Source organism: Falco naumanni, chromosome 12 (assembly GCF_017639655.2).
Source record: "Falco naumanni isolate bFalNau1 chromosome 12, bFalNau1.pat, whole genome shotgun sequence".
Taxonomy (NCBI): domain Eukaryota; kingdom Metazoa; phylum Chordata; class Aves; order Falconiformes; family Falconidae; genus Falco; species Falco naumanni.
This window is the reverse complement of record NC_054065.1, coordinates 27,544,151-27,568,696: the sequence shown is the minus strand read 5'-3', so window position 1 is coordinate 27,568,696 and position 24,546 is coordinate 27,544,151. Positions and strand designations below refer to the sequence as shown.

Sequence of the window (24,546 nt, the reverse complement as noted above, 5' to 3'; positions counted from 1 at the left end):
AAAATTGTAGTTCATTGCAAGCTTTGTGGAAATCAGAAGCAGAATCCTATTTTTTGTCTAAAACTGTAGATCTTTTTTGCCATTATTTTTGTCTTTAAAATTTTTGAAGTTAATTGGAAATTATTTTTTTTGTAATGCGACATAAAACTATTTTTAAAAATGCTCTTTTATTCTTAAAAGATCTTTTTTCTTTTTTTATCTGTGATTGGGATTAACTGGACAAACTTCAGTTGAACTACTAATCCTAAATTTAGTTTGCATTTTGTACATTTTTTTATGTGTCTGGTTTGCAAAATGGCTTCTTGTCTAAAATGGAAGCTTTTGTTTCCTAGCTTTAGAATGTCTTGATCTACAGTTTTAGGCAAGGCTTGGTCAGCTCAGACCACTTTAGAATCTATTCACTTAAGCTCATCTTCAGCAATTATTTAAAAAGCCATTTAAAAAAAGTGGCTGCAGGCTACAGAAGCCCCAAGATATTTCCCCAGTTTGGGGAGGACTTTGCTGACAGCCTGTGTACTCCGTGTGACCATGGCAAAAAATGCTGGGATTATTTGCAGCTCTGTTTGATGCGTGGAATGCACCGCATCTATTGTTAGCTCTCCAGCTGAAGCAATAGCAGGAGTTGTTTTTCTTTTTTGACATTGTCTAGCCAGACCTGCTGCACTGCTGTACTGGTCTTGAGTAGTGACCGGTGAGAATATTGGCAGACTTCCCATCAGGAGCCGTGGGGAGCTGAGATGTGGGAGAGCATAACTTATGTGCCTGGTTTTGCTTTTACATTCTTAAGATGACTACAGGCAGTATATCTCTAGAAGCCTGTAAAGTTCACTGTGTTCAGCTTTCCTGTTCAGAGTCTTTTGGAAGTCTAAACGCCCTTCCTGGATAATTCCTTACCATGGAGATTAAAAGCTCTGTGTTTGTGATAGTAATGAGGACAACATTGTTCACATCTAGCCTGTAAGTGCAATAGCGTCACTAACCCACATAATGCATGCTTCTTTGCTGTTGCCTGTTGCAGAAGCCATCATTTATCTTTTTTTTCTTTTCCCTCTTCCCCCCCCCCAGCATAAAATTTGGATACTGAACTCTTCACAGTTGTTTTTGGTTTTGGGTTTGTTTTTTCTGTGGAGCACACAGATGTGTTCATTGTCTCAAATTCAGTCTTAGTCTGCATTGTACTTCAGTGTGGTGTCTTTTTATATTTGTTACATCTGATAACATGCTATTAAAGGGGCTATAGCAACGCTTTTTTTATGTTGCCTGATTAACTAGCGAACAGGGCTTTTAAAGACTTGGTTTAGGTTGATTGGTTTCTTATGAAATATTACATAAGAATATATCGAAAGTAGTGTAGCAGCAGATTACCTATGGAATCATGCAAATAGTTTTAAAAGCTGTTATATTGAAAATTGATGTCAGATTAAAAAATGAAAGCTTGCAAAGATTTCCCCAGTGTTGATCTTTGGGCAGTGTGGCTGTATATTTAAACTAGGACTTCCTTCTGACTACTAAAAACAATAGAAAATGACTCTTAATCTAAATGACTTTGCTTCCTATCTTAGATTTAACTCCCTTGATAACAAAACAAAGAAAACAGGATGTGTAGTTCAAACAAGAGAAATTTCAGAGTTCTAGGATTCCCTGCTGGTGGAAGGAGTTGGGTTTTGTGTGGACTAGAGAGATTTCAGTATTAGAGTAGCATTAAAAATTAGATAAGTGTCCTGTCGGGGCAGACCAGTGGTTTATCTAGTCCCGTACCCTGTCCTGGGGAGTAGCAGTAGGAGAAGCTGCTTGGAAAAAACTACCTGCAGCCACTTAGTGATCCCTTTTCCTCCCCCTCTGCTGACACCTTAGAATCCATTGTCTGTTTCTACATGTTTTGGAACATACCTGTTGAGCCCTTCCCCCGCCCCCCCCCCCCAAGAACCCATTATCCCTGAAATCTTCTAATCTCTTTTTTTAGCCTGCTGATTTTACCTGCCTCCATAACTTCCCATAGCAACAAAGTCCAGAAATTCAGTGTTTTTGTATGTAACTTATTAACCTTTAGGGTGGTAGGGATTGATGTTAAGTCAAATAAAAATTCTAAATTTGGCAGCTGGCTTCACTTTTCCTTCTCATTGTGAGTTCTGCTTCTGTTAAGCAATCTGTTTTATGGTATGTAGTACAGTATAGTAAATATATTTCTTTGCAAGTGAAACGAACAGGAGGAGCAGTCATGTTGCTTGTGCTACTCTAAGGCCAAGAGGGCATTGTTCTTGTTCCTCAGCATGGATTAAGTTGATACGCAGATGAAGTACTTCAGACTATCCAAATAGCACCTTCCAATTTATTCCTTTTAGCAAAGAAAGGTCTGCACTAGTAAGGAGAGATCTTTCTAAACATTTTGACAATTTTTTGACAGGTTACTTTAGTGATTGCTCTAGCAGTTTGCAATATTTTTATGAAACCATTTCTATAAAAGTATTCTTTGAGTATGTAGCACAGAGGCAGTACATGTTGCGTAATTTTTTATGGCTGGAGGGAAGAGCTTGAAAATTGTACAACTCCTGTGTGTGATGTACAGTATGCAAGAACAAGGCTTCCTTGCAGCTATTGCTTCAGGTCACTGTCCTGCTGTACCTCATTTGTTACTCATATTACAGGTCAGTACAGCTTTGCTTGTTTTTCTTTCTTTGTTTCTCTATTATTATTTTTTAACTATAGCTAGGTAACTGTATTTAGAACAAAATACTTAAACAGAAATCGTATGACACAGAAGAATGTTGTATTTGCAAGCTTAGTAGTAATGCAGAAATGCTGGTACGAAGTCCTTTTAAAACTTTAAATTTACAGAACCCTTGTATGTCAGGAGAAAAGTCAGTAGATTTTTATGATGTGGTAGTATCGATTGACTGTTCCACATTCCTTTTGTCTATCTTCTTGTTATGAGAGTTGTAAAACCAAGCTGGAGAAAACGTGGTGACCTCAGAAGATAGTTATGGTGGCAGCACTCTATATAGTGTGACTTCGATAGAAGTGTTTTGCTTGACACTTGAGGGTTTCAGTGTAAGCATTTATTGCCTGGAACACCCAACCCCCACCTACTTTACAGTGTCATGGTTAAAACGTAGTGAAATGCTTCAAGTTACTCATAAGTTGTATGCTGGCTATGATACCCTTGTGGCTTATATTTGTGGGTTGGCATATTTTGTCTATCATCAATGTTAGGGTTACTCTGGGAATTTTAACAAATTTCTATTTTTTTTTTTAATATTTAAGTCTTAATCTGACACTAGTGAAGGTTCTGGGCTTGATTTCTCTCTTACGTCCTCCATTATGAACAGGAGTAGCACTTAAGTGACAGAAGGTGGCAATTCTGTGGGCTTTGGATATTGAAGAGGTTTACAGTCTGATGTTGAAGTACATACAAGAAATTGATTTGTCCTGGGGAATCTGTACTGCTGTTTACAAAAGTTCATGTCTAGTATACACAGAAGGTATATTTACTTTCAGCAATTTTTTTTTTTTGTCTGACGATTGCAGCCTGTAAAGAGTGAACGTAGCTGTGTGTAAGAAGACATAGTTGTGTTCTAGTTCATTCAAAATTCTGTTAAATTTCCATGTCAGGACCAAAAGTTGTCTATTTACACTTGTAAAGCTCCTGTTGAAAGAAGCGGAGGTTATGTAATTTAAATTTAGGCCAAACTAGGTTCTTCTGGATGCTTTGCAACAGTGAATGATGCAGAAAAGGCCTTATTTATCTTGTATGTTAGAATTACAAAGGGGTAGCACCTAGTAAGAATGTAGGCCGACCACAATGAGGTACCTTTATAAATAGCTTGCACAGAACTCCATATTAAGGTGGGTAACTTTTTTAATACATAAAAATTCTGCCTTATGTTTCCTTTAAGAACTGTTGTGAACTTAATGAATTATCTCTTTGATCCAGTTAAGGTGCCAGACTTTGTATTTAACTATTTTCTTTCTCTGCAGTATTTTTGCAGGCAGCTAGCTGCAAAAATTAGAGTGTACTTTGCTGTTTTGAATGTAACTTCTTTTCATGTTTGTTTTTTTTTCCCCTAGGAAATTCAACTTCTTGACTGAGAAGGTGTTCAAAGTTTGATTTGATTTTTATTTTTTTTTAAATAAATGAATGGGCTGTAGATTTTTTTTTGATAATTGTTTTTATAGACATATATAATAATGTTACTTAGATTAAAGTACAAAAAACTTGAAATTCTGCAATAAATTGGTAATGAAATTCTGTGTATAGCAACTTGCTATTATTATTTAATCATTTGGTTTGAGTTTCATCACAGCAGTAACCAAATTTGAATATTGATGAAGGGTGGACATGATTCTGGCTGCTGTCACCCCATACATCTTGCAGAGAACAGCATTTCTTGGCTGTTGTAATTCTACATCAGTGTAGAGAAAAGAAACTGAACAGGAAGTGTTAAGCAAGAAGAAATATTTTTTTCTGATAAAAATAAAAATGATGGGATTGTTTATTAAGTGTAAGTATAGAGATTTCAGGTGAATTAAATCCAGGCTACATCAGCTAAACTAAACCTAAACCACAGTACTAATCATTACAGTACATGTTAATTTAATGCTATGGCTGCCTCTTCAGAGAAGGCGCTGGTGTATTGAAATTCTCCTTTGTAAGTGTTCTTAGCTGTAGCAGCAGGCTCTGGTTATCAGCTGGAGAAGGGGTCTTTAGGGAGCTTATGGCACACACAAAAAAAAGCTTCACCTCCCTGTTAGGAGGAGTTTCAGTGGATTCTGCAATAATGCACTGCTTCAGTAGACACCACTTAAAACAGTGCAAAATATGGTGAAATGATAGAGTCAATGCTTTGGCTTCTTTTGATCGTGAAGGAGCTTCAGAGACATCGGAAACAGAGTCTTTAAGGTATATGGTTTATGTATGGGAATTTACGGAAAGTTATTTTAAACAGCCACAGATCATCAAGCATGTGGGACTTTGTAAGGCAGTGTTTTTGTGGCCAAAATTGTATGGTTTCTAAGACTGGAGACTGCTTAAGAAGAATAAGTGATGTTATGGTATCAAAAAGTATTTGAAGTACTTAAAAGTTTGGGGAGAGAGAATTTTCTTCTTCAAATTAAAGATATGTTTTTTCCATTAGAGCTATGGTCATGTAAACTCAGACAGTATTCACTGATTCAAGCTAAAAATTGGTATGTGAAAAATGAGGACCTGTTGCCTTTCTTTGAGTCAAATGATGTGCATAGGGCAGGAATTGGAGCAGGCATTCTGAAAACAGACCTTGTGTACCTTCTAACGGGTTTTTTTTAATCCCATTTGTTAAAAATGTAATCTTTATATATGCTAAAGTCAAAACTTTTAAAACCATAAATTTCCTCTATGTGTTTTGATGACTGCAAATGTTGCTGATCTATAGGCAAAATTTAAGTCTGTCTAAGCTTCCATTAACCAGTATTTCTAAAAATGTGAGTTTATATACAAAAGGGGAGCAGGGATAGCAGTAACCTGCTTCTGGGACAAAGAACATCCATGCAAACTTTCCTACACCATTTTCTTTGTTTTGTTGCAGCAGGTTCAGACCAATCTATTACAAAAAGCAGGAAAGGAGGTTCTGCGTTTCCTTTTCATCCTTTATACATATTTATGCATCTAGCATGAAAGGTTGTTCACAGTGCTTTGGAGAGCAAATGGCTTATTTCAGAAGCAGCAACAAATACCAGAAACCTGAAATGCTCAAACTTTTTTTAGGAAGAGTGAGTTAATAGTTGTTTAACCTTCAGCGGTTAGTTGTTTGAATCTAATTATCAGAGTTGTGGCAGTGTGTTAGGATTTATCCAGATACGGTAGGATTACAGAGGAGAACTGATGCCTAGTTTCTCAGGGACATTGATAAGATTGATTGCTCAGGCATTTGTTGTTACTTACTGCTATGGCAGTAGTAGCAGCTAGAGGATAAGCATCTGAAATTATTGATAACTGAAATGAAATGAGACTTAAAAATATGGTCAGCAGCATCTGAGAAGCTAATGCATGTATGCCTCTGCGGCTGTGCTGCAGAGGTGGTGTAACCTCTTCTTAAGGTGGTGAACAGATAGTACCATAGTTGTCATTGCCAGGCACCTGCAGATGCTTGTGCTGACTAACATCCCAGGACTTCTAGAACAACTCAAGTGCATTTTAGTAGCAGCATTGACAGTTCGCTGCATGTGAAGAGAAGCTCTACATGCTCAGGACTTTTGGAACCATCTGTACCCCAAAACTTTTAGAAGCAGATGAAGATCCAGACTGTCTGAGGGAAAAACATGTATTTTCTTATCCGCTGTAACAAGTACCATTTGAGTAACCACAGCGGAATGAGTTCCACCAGGCACCTTCATAATCTGAAACAACTGAAACTTAATTTTGTTTTTAGTGTAGTTCTACTTATTAGTTTTATTATATGAATTGTTGGGATCTGCAGCTAAGAGTCTGTTCCTAGACAGTTCAGGGATTAGTTATTTCATATTAAGGAAAATTATTGCTAAAGGTTAATTGGTTCTAGGAATGATGTTGATTATTCATCCTCACTCTTCTTTTTTGCCAGTTGCCCATAATTTGTGAGGACCATCTCTAAGGATATATTATAATGTCATGTGGAGTTTCTCCTGGTTCTCAGAACAGTAATGTAAATGCCTCTTATGTGAAGGTAAAGGAAGGATATCTGGTTTGGTTTTTCCTCCCAAAGAAGTAATCTCTACATATATGCTACCATACATAATATTTGAAACTTGGAATTTATCTCTCAACTTCCCTGAAATCTTTAGGACAAATGCTGCTTTTTGACCTTGAAAACATACAATTTAGTCTGTCCATCAGCAGATGGGAGACATTTTGATTAGGACCATTATTATGCAAGTACTGCCCTAATTTTTTTGAGGGGGGTTGTGTTGGGTTGGTTGTCAGCAGCCCTGAAAGTCTTTGGTATGTCTTTTGGAAGCCTTGTCTCTAAGGAGGTGGAACATTCTGCTTTAACCGTAAAGGGCTCATTCTTTAATTTGTTATCCTGGGACTCGGAATTAATCATGTGCCAACTCATAATTTACCAGGAACATTTCTAGACATGACTGCATTTGAGGGACTGTTTATCCTGGGCAGATATGCCAAATACAAATCAATTGGAGAAGGGTGAGAACAAACCAGTTAAGAACACTTAGAAGGATATAAAGCTGTGTCCCACTTGTGTTGATGAGGTATTCTGAATTCAGTGTGTATTTTTCAAGACGACCCCTTTCCATTTCCTAAACTACTAATGTGTGAGCATTTAGATCCTTGCTTACATGTTTGTTACATGTAGTTTTGTCTCAAATGTTAAAGGAAGCTGGGATGTTCTGGGCATCTGTGTTTTTTACTGCCACAGAAATTGAAGGCTGTGATGCAGAGGCTCAGATGACACAGCATGGTGTTTTGGTCCACTGGCTGGTGCTGTAATTGCCGATTAGTTGAGCCGTAGCTTCAGATCCTAATGAAATTATGCATGCTCCTTGGGTGTTGTGCAGATGTGGGACCAGAGCCATGGTCTGGGAACATATGAGCCAGATTAATTTGGCTGATTGATTCTTACTCCATGCCTTCCGAAACAGCATCCTATTGATCTGAAGATGGTAAAATCAGTACCTACGGAGTGCTGCAATACATTCGGTAACTCTGCTGGATCTTGACCTTACTTTGCATAGAGCCAGCGGTGGTCTCTTCTGTGGCAGGGTTCCTCTGCAGCAGATAGCTGAGTGTGCTGGGGCGGTGAAGTCTCTGCCTGGCATTGACAGGCATTGCTGCACGGGGGGGATCCGTACAGCGGGGTTCTGTCCCCTCCCCATGGGGGTGTCAGAAAGGGGTGCGTGCTACTGCTGCCTAGAAGTGTGCTCGGGCACTGGCAAGGCTCAAGGGCTGCCTACGCACAGGGACACTTCTAAACCACTGAGTTAACCAAGAATCAAATAAACTTCTCTTGACATGTCTAACTTTGTCAGGATCTTCCATGAGATTTCACAGAGTTTCTAAATAGTCTCTTCTAGTATTTAATTTCTGTAGCTGTTAGATGTTAGGGGAATTTTCCTGTTACTCGTTCTTATTTATGGTGGTTGTTGTTAGTTCCCAGGTTTTCTCCCCTGCACAGAATGGTTAGCTGTTTTATTTTGTAATTCCCATGTCTTTTTTGATGCATTTCTGCCTTCTGAAGTGTTTTCCCAATTTGTATGTCAGCTGTAGTTCAAAGCGTACTTTTTGCTCATGTTTTTAGAAAGCTAATCCATGTTACTTCTTCCTTATCTTATCCTTTAGTTTTTACACCTACCTCCATTTTACTAATTTATATAGTAATGTTCTAAATACCAAAACCATATACTTAGTGTGCAGTGCTTTTATTTATTTGCCACCCCCCCCCCCCCCACCCCCCTTCTTTTTATGCCCCAGAGTAAGTTGGGTAGTGATGATAGTGTCCATCTATTCTATGTGGTCTTTCCTGGTAGCAAGGTGATACTTTGCATATAGTCTTGTATGTGTCTGAGCTACCTGAGCCAGATTATCACCAATGGTTCCCAAATGACCCCTAACAGTTAAAGGTGCTTTTTTTCCCACATCCACTATTTCATGATACTATTTAGATTGTTTTGGCTAAGCCAGTGTTAACATCTCTAGACCTTACAGTATGAATGCTGGTTACTTAATGGAGGTGAAGAAACTGTTTTATACACCTATTTTTTATTCCCTATTGGCTTCATATATAGAAGACTTAATTCGTACTATCACGAGTCTGCTCCATAAACTGAACCTCTTTCCCTGTCTTTCCCTGACACGACAGTAGTCTGGGTTGTTCAGGATGCTGCTTCACCCCTTTGAAGGCTTTTCTAACTGTTTCTTTAGGTGAAGTAAATGCTGGTGCTTATGGTGGGTCCCACAGTATGCTGTGCTTTTTGAGGAATTGTGAATAGTACATGGTTCATACCTAGAATTTTCCAGTTGCTTTGTATGCTCACTTAAAATGTGTTGACTACTTTTCTGACTGTTGTTAAGCAGGAAGAGGTAAGACTGCAGCTTGGTGCTTGTTACTCTATTTTTTAATTTGGATATTTTCTTTAAATTGACTGTCAAAGTTTTGGGCTTTTTGTTTGGTTTTGGTTTGGTTTGTTTGGGGTTTTTTGAGGATTCTTGTTCCTGTGAACATCTGTTTGTGTGCCTACTTGATTGAACAGGTATTAGTTGTTGAATAACACTGCCTGAAGTCCCTGCTAGTGGAGGGAGCTGTGTTGCCATACCAGGATTTAAATAAACTTTGAATCCTGCTTTCAGTGCAGATGATGCTGTTAGTCTGACCGAGTACCACAAGGAAAACAGCTACTGATGTCCAAACTACTGTATTTAACAAGGCCTGGATTTGATTAGAGTGCCTAGGTCACTGGCAGCCTTTGATCACTGGAATAAAAGCTGAAGTAACTGGTTTCTAAACCAAACCAGAACTTTGGATTATTCGGTGGATTGTGCTGATGCGGTAGCTAGCCAGTTTGCTGGAGCTTCTTTTCTCCTGCCGTCCAAAACAGCCTTTCTGTAGCTTTTTTTCACTCGTTGCTGGCAATCAGAACCTTGAGTCCCCCTCCTTTTTTTTGCTTCTTGTGAATCCCATTTGTCTCAATTACAATTTTGTAAAAAAACCCGAACCCAAACCATGAAGCAGTTCTGAGGCAACTTGTGTGAGGATGCAGAAGCATAACAGCTGCATGGATAGCACATGCTTCTAATAATTTATGCTTACATTATCCTCGCTGGCATGCTGGTAGATGGATTCAGAAGTAGTGTGCAGTCTGACAAAATATGATTAGCCTACACTTATTGGTACACATAGTGTCTGGGAAACCCTGATGTAAGTCTTGAAAGGCTTTATCTCAACAGCCTTGCTTGACAGCCTTAAGGAGGTTTTTTTCCAAAACAAACGACATGCAGCCCTGAGGTGCTTCATAGATGCGATGAATGCTGTTCTTTGTACATTAGAGGACAGAGAACAAGGAGTTTACCTCTTTGCTTTTAAAGATCATGATAACGTTTAAAAACAAAACAAAACCCTCTCAACTAATGTGCTGCTATAGGAGAAAACAAGGTCATAATGGAAAAAAGTTTAAAGTATGTAATTTCTGAAGTCTATAATAAACTTGTTAGTGTTTTCTGGAACATTACCTTTTAAATTTATGCATGCAGAAGTGTAAACTTAAGTTCTGTTGACTTTGTTTCATGTTACATTAACTGAATTTTATTGTTACATTTCATCATGTGCCTTTTAAGAAGCGGGTCTCAACAATTGAATGTACATAAATGGAAAATGGGTTATACAATATCAGGGACCAGCTAACTGAACTGTGGTTGTAGCCTGTGCCCACGTATGGCATAAAATTGATAAAAATCCCTTTTCTCTGTGTCTGCCCACTTTAAGTTTGGTAGTCAGTCTGCCTGTTCTTGTTTGCTTACCTTAAGTTTGCAGCTGATTGCATAATGTATTTCAGAATATGTATGCCTAGGTAGTCTGAAAATGCAGTATTGTGTTAAGCCCCTTGGTTTGTACGTTACTTACCTCAAAGAGTGCATTTGTGGAGCAGGTAACGACAGGAGATGGAACTAAGTCTCATCGTGTGTGTAGCTGGTGCTACCAAACTGATGTGTGCGCTATGGCATAGCATATGACTGTAGGTTGAGTTAAACACCCCCCTTCCCCCCAAAACAAACCAACCAACCCCACCAAAAAAAAACAAAACCCAAATGAAGAACCCCGAACTACTTCAAATCTCTTTCTTTGCAAGCAGAAAATAAAGACCTTGGTTAGCAAGTAGGATTCCCAAAGCTTCTGTTAAGAGGGAAGATGCAAGACACTCCCTGTGTGGTTTAAAGATTAAACTTCTGAGTGTACCTTTTGTAAGGGTGTTGTGACACTGGAAAAACCCAGTAATAGTAAATAGTGTAAATAGCAGAACTTTGTCCTGTGGCATGAAGCTTGGGATATCTTAGCGCTGAAATGACTATCGTAGACAGTAACATAATATATTAAAATGGTGACTAAAATAATGCAAGATTGCCTGGAAAACATGTTTTTTAAAATGAAGTTATAGCTGGAAAGATAATACAGTGGTTGGATTGTTGATCTAGAGTAATGAAAGCCATGCTAAATTTCTAGCTCCGTGACAGCCATCTTGTACAATGAAAGAGGCCCATGGGATGCCAGCTGGATTGTGCTGCTTTTATACTTTAAAATAGCATTTTCCAATAATTACTGCTGGATTAGCTGAACTAGTGAAAATCCCTGTTCAGATAAAGCTTTCTGGCACTTGCAGTTAGCACAAACCTAAACAATGGATATGCTGATAAGGAGTCTTAATTTTCCAGCGTGAGCAAAATTGTTCTTCAACTCACCTTTGAGTTAGTTATTCCACTAAATAATGTATTAGCACAAATAATCAGTGACTACAGAATTATGCTTTTAAATATTCTTTTTCCAGTTGGAGCTTACACTTTTTTTTTGTAGTTGGAAAGAAGTGATTAGTATAGGTCTCTATCTTTTTCTTCCTCTGATGTGTTTTTAATACTTTTAATATTAAAACTGCAGAATAAAAGGCTTAAATGGCTAGAGCTGCTGTTCTGTTTGGGCTGTTTGTAGTGGTGCTTTCTAGACTGAATTTATGCTTTCAATTTAATGAGAAATATTTGCTTATGTAGAAACTTAGGTAAGGAAAGATTAGAAAAATTAAGTACAAAGTAGCAGTAACCTATGCACTACTTTCAGTTCAAATACTGGGCTTTCAGTGTGAGATAAGGGTATAGTGAATTACACTCCTTAAAAAGGAGGATAGAGGATAACTGACATCTGATTACAACTGATATTACAAGAAAGCATCTTAACATCTCTTCCAGTTTTTATAGTAATGTAATAAATGCATTATTACATAATTATATTAGGGTTTTTTAATCTTATGTTTGTTTTTAAAACTTTATTTTCCTGTTTTTCTAGTAAAGGAAGCCAGTAACTACTTTTCTCCATGCCCTAAAAGGAAAAAAATGTTTTTGTCAGAACTTTCAGGGATGTTCCAAGTAGTGCTGATAATAACATTGTGTATATGAGACTTATACGATGGATATTTTTTTATATATACAATGCATTATGTATACATTGTAACATACACAAATACAAAAATCTGTAGGTTTTTTTCTTTAGAGTAACATTGTCTGCAGATTTAGCCCACTCTGGAGTCAAATCTTGTTCCCAAATACTAATAGAAATTCAGATGCAAAGGTTTGGATTTGTTGAATGATTATTTGTGCTTGTCCATGTGGCTATAATTAAGTAAGGTATGAATTGTCATGTCTGTGAAAGTTTTAAAATGAAAGAACTCTTGTGAAATACAATCTCCTTTTGCTGCTATCACCAGTAAATGTGATGCAGTTTGTTCTAAAACGTGGGGGTAGAGGTAGGTGGTATTGTAATTGAGCAGAAGTTCTCCAGGTGAACACAGATATATCCCTATTATTGTAGATCTTAGTGTTTAACAGATTAGTGTATTTAAGATTGAAGTTACTGTGAAGTGGAGGTGATGTTCCAGTCTTAAAATTCAAGTTTTCTCATGAAACGTGAGCGTTTGCAAAGCAGAGGGAACTGGGGAGACAGCTGAATTGCCTGGGAATTGAGATCAGGAAACCAAGGCAAACACAGTTTCTTTACTGTTTAACTTGGTAACTTTTTCTGGTGTGAAGGCAGATCTCTATGACAATATTTAAGAAGCTAACAAAACATCCTAAAATGGGGAAAATTGCAAGTATTGTGATCTTAGACAATAATTACATTGTCAAGAGGTTTGAAATACTGAAGAGTTAGTCTCTGCAAAAACAGTGTATAATGTCATGATTATACAATGATATGATATACATCATTTATACAATTATATATGATCAGGATGATCCATTTTATAGCTTATGAACTTGCATCATAATTTAGTCATTTCATGTATGTGTTGATTGCTGTGTTATTTTCACAGCGTAACCATTTTTGTAGAGTTTTGATAACACCTATTTCAGAGAGGCAAGATACGTTGATAAATAGTTCTTGTTTTAATCATTGAGATGACAATTCAGATGTCCATTTGTACTAGCTACTCTGCGTGGATAAAACCCCTTCAAACAAGTGTTTTGACCACACTGCTGCAATGGTACACTTTAAGGGCTGTGTGTTTACTGCCACTTCACGCTAGTCGCTTAATTTTTACGGCAAGAGATGCATGAAATAGCTGATGTGAGAAAATCAAATAGCTTCTACTCAATGGTTCATGGTGCATCTAGCTCATCTCTTTTTCTAGGACAGAATGTTAGTTGTAATGAATGCACAAATGTTAATTATTAACTAGATTGAATTAGTTACTGCAGTCGTCTGTTAGTGTTCAAAGTTAAAAGTGGGTCACCGAGACTCAAAACACTTCTGCAGTGAATTCTAGCATTGATTTTTGTATTTCTGCTCCTGCTGTTTTTTGGTTACTAGTTTGGAGAGGAAGAGTAGAACACTTCAAGCCTTGTGCGAATAGCCTCATTAACGTAAAGGTAATCTGCCCCTTCTGTTAGGTTTACAGTAGCACATACATTACAGGACAGAATCATCTGAATCACTCCACCAGCTGAAAAAGGATTTTCTTTTTAAATCAAGCATGGGTACCATAAAACAGTGGTAGAACTTTCAGATCAAATCACCTTTACTACCTTGTCATCAAAATCATTAACGGATGAAGCCAAACTTCAGACTTTGTTAAATGTGTAATTTTTTACTGTTTGTTGTTAGAGCATTGTATGCAGGATATTCAGAGGAAAAATGACCACAGATCGGAATGATTATAGGTCAATTTAAGCTGCGTTTAATAGAAGAATATATGAAAGTGGGTTTATACCTAAGGGACTAGATTTTAAAGACAAGCCCTAGCACACTGAGGGAAGTGTATTAGTGAAAATTGCTGGAGGAGGAATTGGGGTGGGGATGTGAGGTGGATCAGGACTTTTTTCAAGTTGGAGGCTAAAATCTTGACTGACTTGCAGTCAAACTTGGAAGAAGGGCTTCTGCAATAGCTGTGTAATCACTTCAAGAAAGATACTACGTTACTAATAAGTAGGGCATAGCAGGAGTGAAAAAATAAACGCTTGTTTAAAGTGATATTTAGAGATTAAATGATGTGGGAAAGAAATCAGTTATTCAAAGTAAGGCTGAATTGGACTTGCCAAAAAGTAATTTGGATCAAAGAAGAGAAGAGTGAAAGAAAAAATGTGCTATTCAGTGAGTAAATGCAGTAGCTTGGCATGAAAGTTGAATTCATTTTTTAATAGAGGTGGTAACTTTGACTGTGTTCAAAGGAAAATGTAAATAAACTGTAATTGAAGTGGAAGCAGAATGCTTCCAGATTGTGTCAACTTGATGATGATAACCTCTCCTTGAATTGTGGTGGAATTTGTATGTGGAAACCCATGCTCAGGAAGAGGAGTGTAGAGCTCTGCTGTAGGTAGGTGTGTAAGTGGAAATTTAGTATTCCTTTGTTTTACAGATTATGGTAAATGTCTGTCCTGAATACACAACATGAGGATGTGCATTAGGTCTTCCTTTACAAGGAAGCAGTTGTAGCTAGAGTAAATTTTTCCAGATCAGTGCTTGTTTACTACGCTGTCACTGGTCTTTGGTTGCTTAAGAATTTATTTATATCTGTTTAACTTGAATTTAGCCTAATTTTTTCTACTACAACTCATTTAGTGTTATCAGTTACTCTTAATGCTAATATTTCCTGGGGGTTTTTTTAAGGTGATTTTTGTGTGTGATACTAAATCTAAAAATGTGAAGTGTGTGTATTGAAAATCTCTCACACATACACGCATACATGGAACTGGCGTGAGTATTAGAGCAGTTCACTGTGCTGCTGTGGTAAAGTGCCACGTTAGGAAACTTACTTAAGTCTTTGAAGTAGAGAAGATCGTTGCCTCTTGCATGTGCTTTAGAATACACACATTGCTTTCTGAAGAATAGTAAGATGGAGTAGAATAAATATGGCAGAAGACTAAGCTTTTAGCAATACATTTATTTTAGGGAAGAAGGTATTTCAAGTGGAGAAAATTGAGGGGTTGCTTTGTCTCTACTGCTTTTTGTGAAGAATAGAAGATAGTTTTGTGCTAGATACAGTATACCTTTTCAGAATATTAAGATTACTAACATGATGGATACTTCTCTGATTTTGTAGATGCTTATAAAAATGTTAGTTTCAAGTTACTGAAACAAATAGTTTTTTAGTTAGTGTCATCTAGCATCATCACTTGGAAACTGAGTTGCGAGTAGGATGCTCTCTACTTTTGAGGTATTCACTGGGCTGGTTGGTTGCATGGTAGAAAGGTGTTTGGGATGCTTATCAGGCACTGCTGTTCAAACTAAAAACTGAGTTTAGGTGTATTTAGTGGAAGGTGGCCTCGGTGAGCAAGGTGTGTGTGTGCTGACTCACCAGGCACAGTATTTGTGAGCACTGAGGTATTTAGTTGCACAATATTATGGTGATGAAGCCAGGGTTTTTAATTGGAGATGCAGTTTTTTTCTTCGATTAAAAAGAGTTAATAATAACTTTTCAGTATCTCAGTATTGTAAAAAGGTACGCTGACACCTCTTTTCTGCAGTGCTTAGTAGGTGTTGGCTGCTGTGTCAAAGAAATCGCCGTGTATAAGGCTAGTATAAGTGTGTTTGGTTTAGAACTTTTCTGTGTCTTTCCTGTGAACTTAATGGTAATGCTGTGCCCTATGAGCCCCTTCCGTGTGAAAACACAGACTAGCCATTGCCAGTTTTTACAGTTCTTTTTCTGGCAGGCCATAAATCAGGTGAGTGTTTGAAGCATGCAGAAAAAGAATACTATACTTTGAAATGGGCCTTCTATTGTCTATTGTTTTTTCATCAGGGAGAGTCACCTCTCTAGGTAGTATTTTCTCCGTGCAAATAAGATGGGTGCCTGCCTGCAGTCTGTGCCTCCAGTGCTTCTGCCTTAGGCTGTGCAGCTTGATTCAGGGCCAGTGCAGAACGGTGCAGCTTGTCTTGCTGCTGGTCGTGTGTGGTGAGGTGGAGATGGGTGAGACGGGGAAGCAGTGACACCGGTGAGGAGCAGGAACCAGTGGGTTTGGTTATGAGGAGACGTGGTCTCGCCTGGAGGAGTGAGAATGGTACCTGTCTGGGATTAGGGGGTTTGAGGAGTCAGTTTTGTTAACCAAGGGCAACGGAGTGAGTGAAGTAAGGGCAATTGCTGCGGCAAGAAAATATAAAGAAGAGGGAGGGAGATGGGAGAGAGGAGGTGAAAGTGTGAGGTGGTTGCAGCAGGTGGCACACTGAAAAGGGAAGGTATTGCATGAGGACAGAAGGAAAAGGAAGATGTGAAGAGCTTTAGCATACAGGAAAGCTGGATGATCTAGTCAGTGTTCTCTTGGAGGAGGGAGACCAGTAATACCGTCATCAGCCTTGAGAGGTGTTTGTCTCCTCTTTTCTGGAAAAAAACAAAACAAAAACCCTCACACGAAAGGGGATTCTAGCAACTCTTTTAACTGTCCTGGAACATAACTACAGTTAAAATTAATTTCTTCTATTATGTGACCAAAATTTATTCTTAAAGCTTTTTTCTTCTTCCTTTTCTTGTACATGGAAAACAATTCATTACCTACTTCATTTAAAACTACGCTTTACTTTTTTTGTGCCTCGCTGCAGTGCGAGTACTGATTTTGATTCCTGTCTATGCATCTGATGGGTGCTTGAAAACGGGGGGTGAGGAGGTCACGTTAGGGTTTTGTAAGTATTGCGTGTAAGATGTTTGGAGTAATCCTTCCGCTTTGCTCTGAGCAGTGTCCCGGTTGAAGTAACATGCTCAGATTGTTCTCTCTCTCACTTTGCTATGCCTCTGATAGTTTCATGGAGTGTTTTGGTTTTCTTAACAGTAGAAAGAATGATGAGAAGTTTTGGAAGAGCTACAAATTGGTGAAGACTGAAAACTTAGTTGGTTTGATCTAGAAAGGAAGATATATTGAGGGGTTTGCGTTCTCCTGGATTTCTTGCTTACCAAATCCTTGAGTTCAGTGGTTTCTGTTTTGCTCTCCCTTATTCCATCCGTAGTTCAGAACTGTAATGTTTTGTTTTTCTTTCACAATCAATTTCAGCCAGTTACTCTGTTAATCATAAGAATCTAAAATAGCTTAGTAAAACAGTATTTTAAATATACAGACATTTATTTTGTAGTACACGTTAAAGATATAAATACTATGTCGTTTACTTAAACCTCTTACTTTTAGACATTGAACATTAGAAATACTACTACTGTTGAAGATCTTTATAGGCTACAGAAGGAGAGGCTGGTTGAAACTAAATGTGAAAAGCATGTTGTTACTTTTGGGAAGAACATTCCAATAAAATGAGATACTAAGGCAGTAATTGTCATAAATAAGGTACTTACATCTGCAATTTGGTAGGATCTTCTGAAAGGAATTTTACTTCTTCTAGAGCCATGGAATGATTTAGGCAAGGTGGGAGTTTTTAGAGTTAATCTGCTCCAGTCCCCTGCTTGGAAAGGGCCATCCTCTAATTTAGGTTGGGTTGCTCAGGGCCTTGTCCAGCTGAATTTTGAATTCTCCAAGGATGGAGATTCCACAGCTCCTCTGGGTAGCCTGTCCCAGTGTTTCACTGCTCTCTTGGTGCAACTTTTTCTTATCTGGTTGAAAGGATCTTTTCTGCCACTACTGACTCCTGAGAAATTCACTAGTAATAGCTGACCAGTCAGACATCAAACTGCTTACTGCAACCCTTTGTTGAGCCTCTGGCTCCCTGAACCTTGGTTCTTGCAGTGTTGGAGGATGGTTCTTGCACTGTTGGAGGATGATCATGACATTTGTGTTTTCCCAGCTGTCAGGAACATGTCTTGGTCACCTTGTAAAAGATACTAGAGTCACCACCTAGCTGCCTCCACCCTTGTTGAGTGCATACTGGTCAGTTCAATAGAGAGACTGTATCCAGTGTATCAGACTGGAGCCCCTAACTTCATTTTCCTCTACTGCAGGTAGTAGTATGTTAGTACTCATGCAGACCTGGGAAGTCTGAGAAGAAAACTTGCCAGCAGAGATGAAGGCAAAGACATGTAGCCTTTCTTGTGTCCTTTGCTAGATGACCTGTCTTGTTCCTGCAGCGGACCCATGTTTTCTGTGATTAATTCACGTTAATGTCAACTTGGTGGTTTAAAAGCAAGTGTGCAATTAACAAAGTAAGATTTTTACTTCTGTGTTTTTTCGGGTGAAATTCAGTTTCAGAAAGAAGTTTTGCACAAGAATCTTGCTTGTAATGAACTGTGAATTGTATATTCATATATTAACACTGGGGCTGTAATGTCTCAATCAGGGATCAGCCACATTCCCTTTACACAGCTCTCTACATCAGAGGCAGCCATTATATTGAATAGGTAATGTGAAAATGCTACTATCTTGCTATTCCAGGAGGAGCTGGCCATTCTTTATCTGAAAGTAAAATGAGTTACATGATCCACAGCGATGGTAATGTAATGACGGGTTCTGTTGCAGTGTGTGTTTGGGAACTAAGATTGCCTGGGAAGTCAAGACTCAGAAGCTGTGATTTGTACCATGTGTCAAAAGCTTAAGAAATAACATAATAAGGTCACTTTTTGTTAAAACTTGTATAGAAGATAGGAAATGTATGCTAAGTGGTTTTTCACAGGCAATCATCAACTGTCAGTCTAGTTGCTGAAGATGATGATCTGCGTGCCCACTTAAAAAGGCTTTCCACAGTATGACTGAGCTCACATTCATGGGATTGTAGCAAGGACAGCAACAAATGATCAACAATAGAGTATTTGTAGGAAAGAAGTCGTGTATCTGGTTAGCTTTTGGCCCTGGCCTTTAAGACTTCTAACTTTTAAGTTAAAAGATTTGAACTCCTAAATCTGTCATGATTGTTCCTGTTCAGTAAAGGTACCAATTTTACAGCTGTTAACTTTGCTCAGTTCCAGCGTACCTTGGTGCTTACAAATGGGTTCGCTCCCAGAATGTGCTGTAGAGCTTTTTTTTCCATTAGCTTTGTCAAAAGGTAGACAAACTGAGAAACTGAATTTTGATAAAAAAATATCTGTCTGGAGGTGGATGGAAGATCATGGTAGGAATCTTTAACTCTGTTTTACTGTTGAGTAAAATCACCATCCAGGCACAGTGTTAGACTTACTGTGGCAAAACCTTTGGCTTGCAATGCCACCGTATCGAATCTGCATTGAGGAAATGTAATCTATTTAAATTACTGCATAGATTCTGCGTAACCTTTTAGTATAAGTGAAGTAGTAAATGCCCTTGAGAAATATGTTTGAAGAATCAGTGGAAAAATGGATTTGATTTTAACAATGTAGTATTTTAAGGAAAAATATCTAGATAAATTACCAAAAATGCCATGTCTAAGAGAACACCCTGTATAAGAGGATAAAAGAAACCAAGAATACGGAAGAGTGCATGAAGGAAGCAGAAATTGGGTTATCTTATTTCATGGTTCTATGAAGTCTAAATGTTTAAAGACTTTTATTTTACCAATATAAAAATAATGGCTAGAAAGATATTCCCACACCACCATCCCCCAGCCCCCTGTCCAGATGAATTATAACTAAATAGCCATCCTCTATGTAGTTCTGGGTTTTTTTCCCTCCAAAACATCTGTTGGAAAAAGGTATTTAATGAATCATGACTATCTTTTTCCTGTATTAAAAATCTAGACAATTCTGAAAGAAACTGGGAGAATTGCTGTTGTCACTTGCAGGTTGCTTCATTGAAAATCTGATCTCAAAGCTAAATAATGAAGGTTTTTAGTAAGTTATTTCCATGAAGTTATCGCCAGATTTTTATACAAGGCAAGGAACGAATCTTCTGTGTAAAATTCCAGTATATCCAAGCTCTTACTACTTCATCTTACAACTTTGAATTTTAGGTAAACCTCGTATTTTTTTTGATGGCAAACTTTGGGCAGGCTTTGAACAAACTTTATAATGTCTGATTCTTCAAAGCGAATTCTTTACTGAGATTTAAAACCTCATGTTTTGTTGTAAGCATCCAAAGTGTTGTCTGTACCAAGGCTGAGCATGCTTTTTTGGATACGTGTAACATATTAGTGCTGCGGGTTTTCAAATCCGAATTGGTTAAAAGGAAAACCTTGAATGTGAAGTGCAAGTGGTGAAAAATTGTTCCTCTTAGATAGAAAAATAGATAAATATCTGGATAGTACAGTAAAAAAAAACAAGTAAAGGAAAAAAATTCAAGCTTAGCAGGTAACCTATGGAAAACTAGGTGATGGAGGTGAAGTCCTGAGTTAGATCATGGGTTTTTTTAGATAATAGTTTTGAGCATTTTTTAGTTTTATATAGATTATAGTTTATATAGTTTAGTTTTATAGAGCAATGTGTACTATGGAAGATAAAAGTAAATAATTTTATTGTTCCTTTTCAAAAAAGAAAGACAGCAAATGGTCATTCCTTTTGTCTGATGAAGTAATTGCTTAAAAAAACACCCCTTCCTTTGTGCTGTAAACTATTTTAGTTTCTGTTCCTGGTTGAAAACTGATACCTGGTTTTGGGTAATCATAGAATCTCTTTAGTTTTTTGAGAAGTGAATCCTTGTACTGGTTAAGTAGTTCCTTGCCTGAAATTTATATGTGCTAGGTATCTTAGTATCATCTTCAATTTGAGATGAAAATTGGAAGGTTGACTTCAGAGACCATTTATGAATTTAAGTTTAGGATGGAGACTGTAACTAAATATGATTAATCACATATAATAATATATTAATATAATAACATATTGTTGCATATTTTATATACAGTTAGCAATCATTAGTGTAGCTAGCTTCATGTTATTCAAAAACCATGGTTTTCAGCCTGCTATTATTAATTCCTATCAGTCCTTTGTTTTTTTAAGGTTTGTTTCTATAGCGTGGGTTTTTCTTGGCTTAACTGTTGTCATATTCTCTCTTAAATATCCCTGATTCCCTTTAAGGGAATGGGTGAATTTTTATGTGAATCAGTGTATGACAGTTCTAAAGACAATATTGAATTGCCAACTCAAAATTACTTGGTCCAATGTATGAAATACTCTTACATTAAATATGGCCTGTGAAACAATGTTGGAAAAAAAAATATCCTGGGGTTATAAGTTGGTAATTTTATGTGAAAAGCAGGCTTCCATTTGACATCAAGCTGTTCTAAATAATTATTTCTTTTTCTGCCTGAGTGTCCTGCAGTGCTTTCCTTCATCTGTTGGATATTCACCTGCTGCTGTGGACTGAGCTACAATAGCAAATTGTGAAGGAACAGATTTATAGCAACAAGAGAAATTTATTCTTTAACTTGCACTTGCTCCAAGAGCAGACTGCTCTTAAATTAATGTTAAATGTTTTTATACATGAGATGAAAGCGGTTTTCTTTGTGGAAGGTGCTCACTGAGTAAAGAAATTATGGCTTCAATAAACTGTACCAGCTAAAGCCCTGGAATGGTGTGTTGCAGAATTCTGTGCTGAAAGTGAAGAACCTTTCCTAATCCCAGTGTTTAGATTGTTTCCCCTGCTCCTTGGCACTAGCAGTTTTTATTTCTAGTTGGGACTTTCCCATGCAGGATTTCACTCTGGTTTCTGATGTTGCAGCTAATCTGTATTCTGAGTAATTCATGAGAAGAAAAAGTGGGAGAGATGAATGAATCTCTCAGTTAGCAATCAAAAGTTTTCTAGGCACAGGCAAATACTAACTCACTAGCAGGAGAGCTGTTAGTGAAGCAATCTGGAACTACTCCCTCCGCATTCACCTCCTGTTTGAACAGCGACTCTTTTCTGAGTTTGACAGGCTAGAAGAAATCAGCAACCACTCTTGTCCTCAGGGGGTTGTAGTGCCCAGAGAAGAATCTGCATGAAAACCAGTCAGGTAAATCAGCGGGTTTCAACTTGGTCTTTTTCTGAAACCTGAATAGCAAGTAAATTCTGTACTAGCTGAAGCGTTGGAGTGGGCAAGCTGCATTGTTTGAAGTTGGAAACATTAGCATAGCACGGCGTAGTTCCTTCTGCTTTACCAAGCACATAATGTTCCTGTGCAGCAGCCTATTCAGCTAGGTTTAGAAATGAAGAAAAAGTTGAGGTTCTTAGCTTTCAACTGAGGATGAGTTACAGAAAATTAATTTATTGTAAAACCTATGTTAAACCTTGCCTGAGCCCAAATGGGTTATTTTTTTATGTCCTGTTGATGGTGTGGATGCTGGTCTAGTGGAAAGGAGGAGATGGTAACTGTTGTACTGGGCTTCCTCTGAGATTTGCTTTTGCCTAAAGTGCAAAAGTTCAAGAAAATGAATAAAACTTAAAGCAGTAGTTTTAGGAGTTAAAAACTTGTGACACAAAGTTGTTCATCACCCACCCATCCCACCCCCGCCAATAAATCCAAACCCCATCCCCTAGTCCCAAAAATAAACATTAATCTGTAGTTCAGTCTGGTTCTCAACAGACCATAATGTGAGGAGCATAGTTGCAGGCACTGGAAACATTTTTATGTTCACATTTAAGATGCTGACAAGTAGCTTAACGATTGAGTTAAGCCAAATGAGCAGCTTAGAATGCATGACAACTTTGTCTACAAAGTGTCTGTTTTAGGTAATAGAAAGGGTGGTACAGAACACAGTATGTTGTAGGTTTGGGGGGGGGGGGGGGGGGGGGGGAGGGGGTTAATAGTGAGGTTGAGAACACACATTTTCACTGTGATGTGCCAGTCGGGGTTCAGGAACAAGCAGGGAAAATCATCTTATAAAACATCACCACCAAGATATAAAACTTGATATCTGGACCAGCATTTATCTGCTTTTTTAAAAAAATGTATATTTTTAGGTGTTATTATTGGAAACGTTTGGAGTTTCTTCCTATCTTTGTGCCACATGGTCTGAAAATCCTGAACGGGCGTTTGATGAATCAGCGTCTCTTTCCATTCCTTCTGCCCCACAAAAACTGCACATTTAAGAACATGTTGTTATGTTTCTGTAAATTGAGAACATAGCAAAAAACCCACCCCTGAATCATAAGAAGAAACGGTAGCAGGATAAGGCTTTTTAAAAACCCTCATTGTTACATCACTGACAAAAATGCTGAAGGTTGAGAATCAGAACAATCACAGCTTTCCCTTGCTCTTGTTAGTATATTTAAATGATCTTTTCTGCGGCTGCGATTGTGCTATTTTCCATATGAATTTGATCATTTAAGTCTGTTTATCCTTTTTAGTTCTTGAGGGAGGAAAACCAAACATCCACTTTTTGCGGAGAGAAAAAAAAAAAAAAAGGCTTAGGTCAGCAGACTGTGTATTGGTGTCACTGTGCATTGAGCTTAAGAACTTGGGACGTGAAAGAATGAATGCATTCCATCTGGGCGAAAGAATGGTGTCTGTTAGGGTTCAGTTTGCTATGGTTTTTGAGCTTTCTGTATGATCTCATCACTGGAGGAGGAAAGCATATTCTCCCATAAGAATAATCTTATGATTCATTACTACTGTGGTTTTTTTTGTGTGAGCCTTTTGAGTGCCAGACCCTCCCCCTACTCTTCCACCCCAAATAAAAACCAACCACCCTGTCTTTGGCTTTATATGGTATTGCTGTAGGTGGACTGATCAAGAATAATAGTTGGCTTTAACAATCAGAGCCTTACACCTTTGTCTAAAGAACTCCTAACGTATATCTATCCAGATATTTGTCAAGCTTTATGTTTTGGGAAGACAGCTTGTACACTTTGTTTCCTAAGGTTTGGTAAGCACTGTTTTGCCTGAATGTTTCAGTTTATGAATTTTCCATTTTCTGTGTATAATTCCATACATATAATTTGGTACGTTTACTTGGGAGAGAATGATTTCTTAATTTTTCTTAGTTAATATTTAGACTGTCGCTTTAGTTCCCCAACCCACTGCCCTAATAAGTTAGTGATCAGTTCTTTGAGCAGCTGTGTGTTTTGGCAGTAGCATTTGAAGCTGGAGATGGATCCTTTTGCTTACTCTCCTGCATCCTCTAAAGAGCTCTTACACTGAGAAGGTGCAGGCTAATCCAAGTGTAATGCTTTCTGGAACTGTTACACCAGTACAGCGCACCAGAAAAAGGAAAATGTATAGACAGGCAAGTAAACCCTGTCAGATGCTTTTGAAGACCTAATGACATGGCAAATAGATGAAGACACTTCATCTTTTCTCTTGCAACATGACAGTGGACTATTTATTTATTTCCCACTAGTACTAAAGTAAACTGACCTTAAAAAAAAAAAAAACACCAAAAACAAACGCACCAACAACCAAAAAAAGCTTTTCTATCAGACCAAAGTGATTCTGGTGTGGTGAATGAAGTCATCCTAGCATCTTACAGTCAGTTCCTGCAGTCTGAGGGACATGTGTGTTACAGAAAACCCTGTGGACTGTGAAGAGTTCATGTATAAGTACTGAGATCAGTGAAGACCTGCTTCCTGTTAAT

General features: G+C 37.9%; 1 protein-coding gene across 10 annotated transcripts in view; it reads left to right on the top strand.

Annotated features, from left to right (window-relative positions):
• Positions 1-24,546, top strand: part of ENAH (ENAH actin regulator) — a 99,077-nt gene that overhangs the window by 20,151 nt on the left and 54,380 nt on the right. Inside the window, exon 1 of one of the 10 annotated variants that reach the window (XM_040611691.1) lies at positions 3,551-3,843. The exons of 7 other annotated variants lie outside the window; for them this stretch is intronic. The gene's annotated coding sequence lies outside the window, so the exon portion shown is untranslated. Of the gene's footprint in view, positions 1-3,550; positions 3,844-13,473; positions 13,592-21,920; positions 21,987-24,546 lie in introns of those variants that run through there. 2 more of the 10 variants (XM_040611692.1, XM_040611693.1) reach the window with 2 other exon arrangements.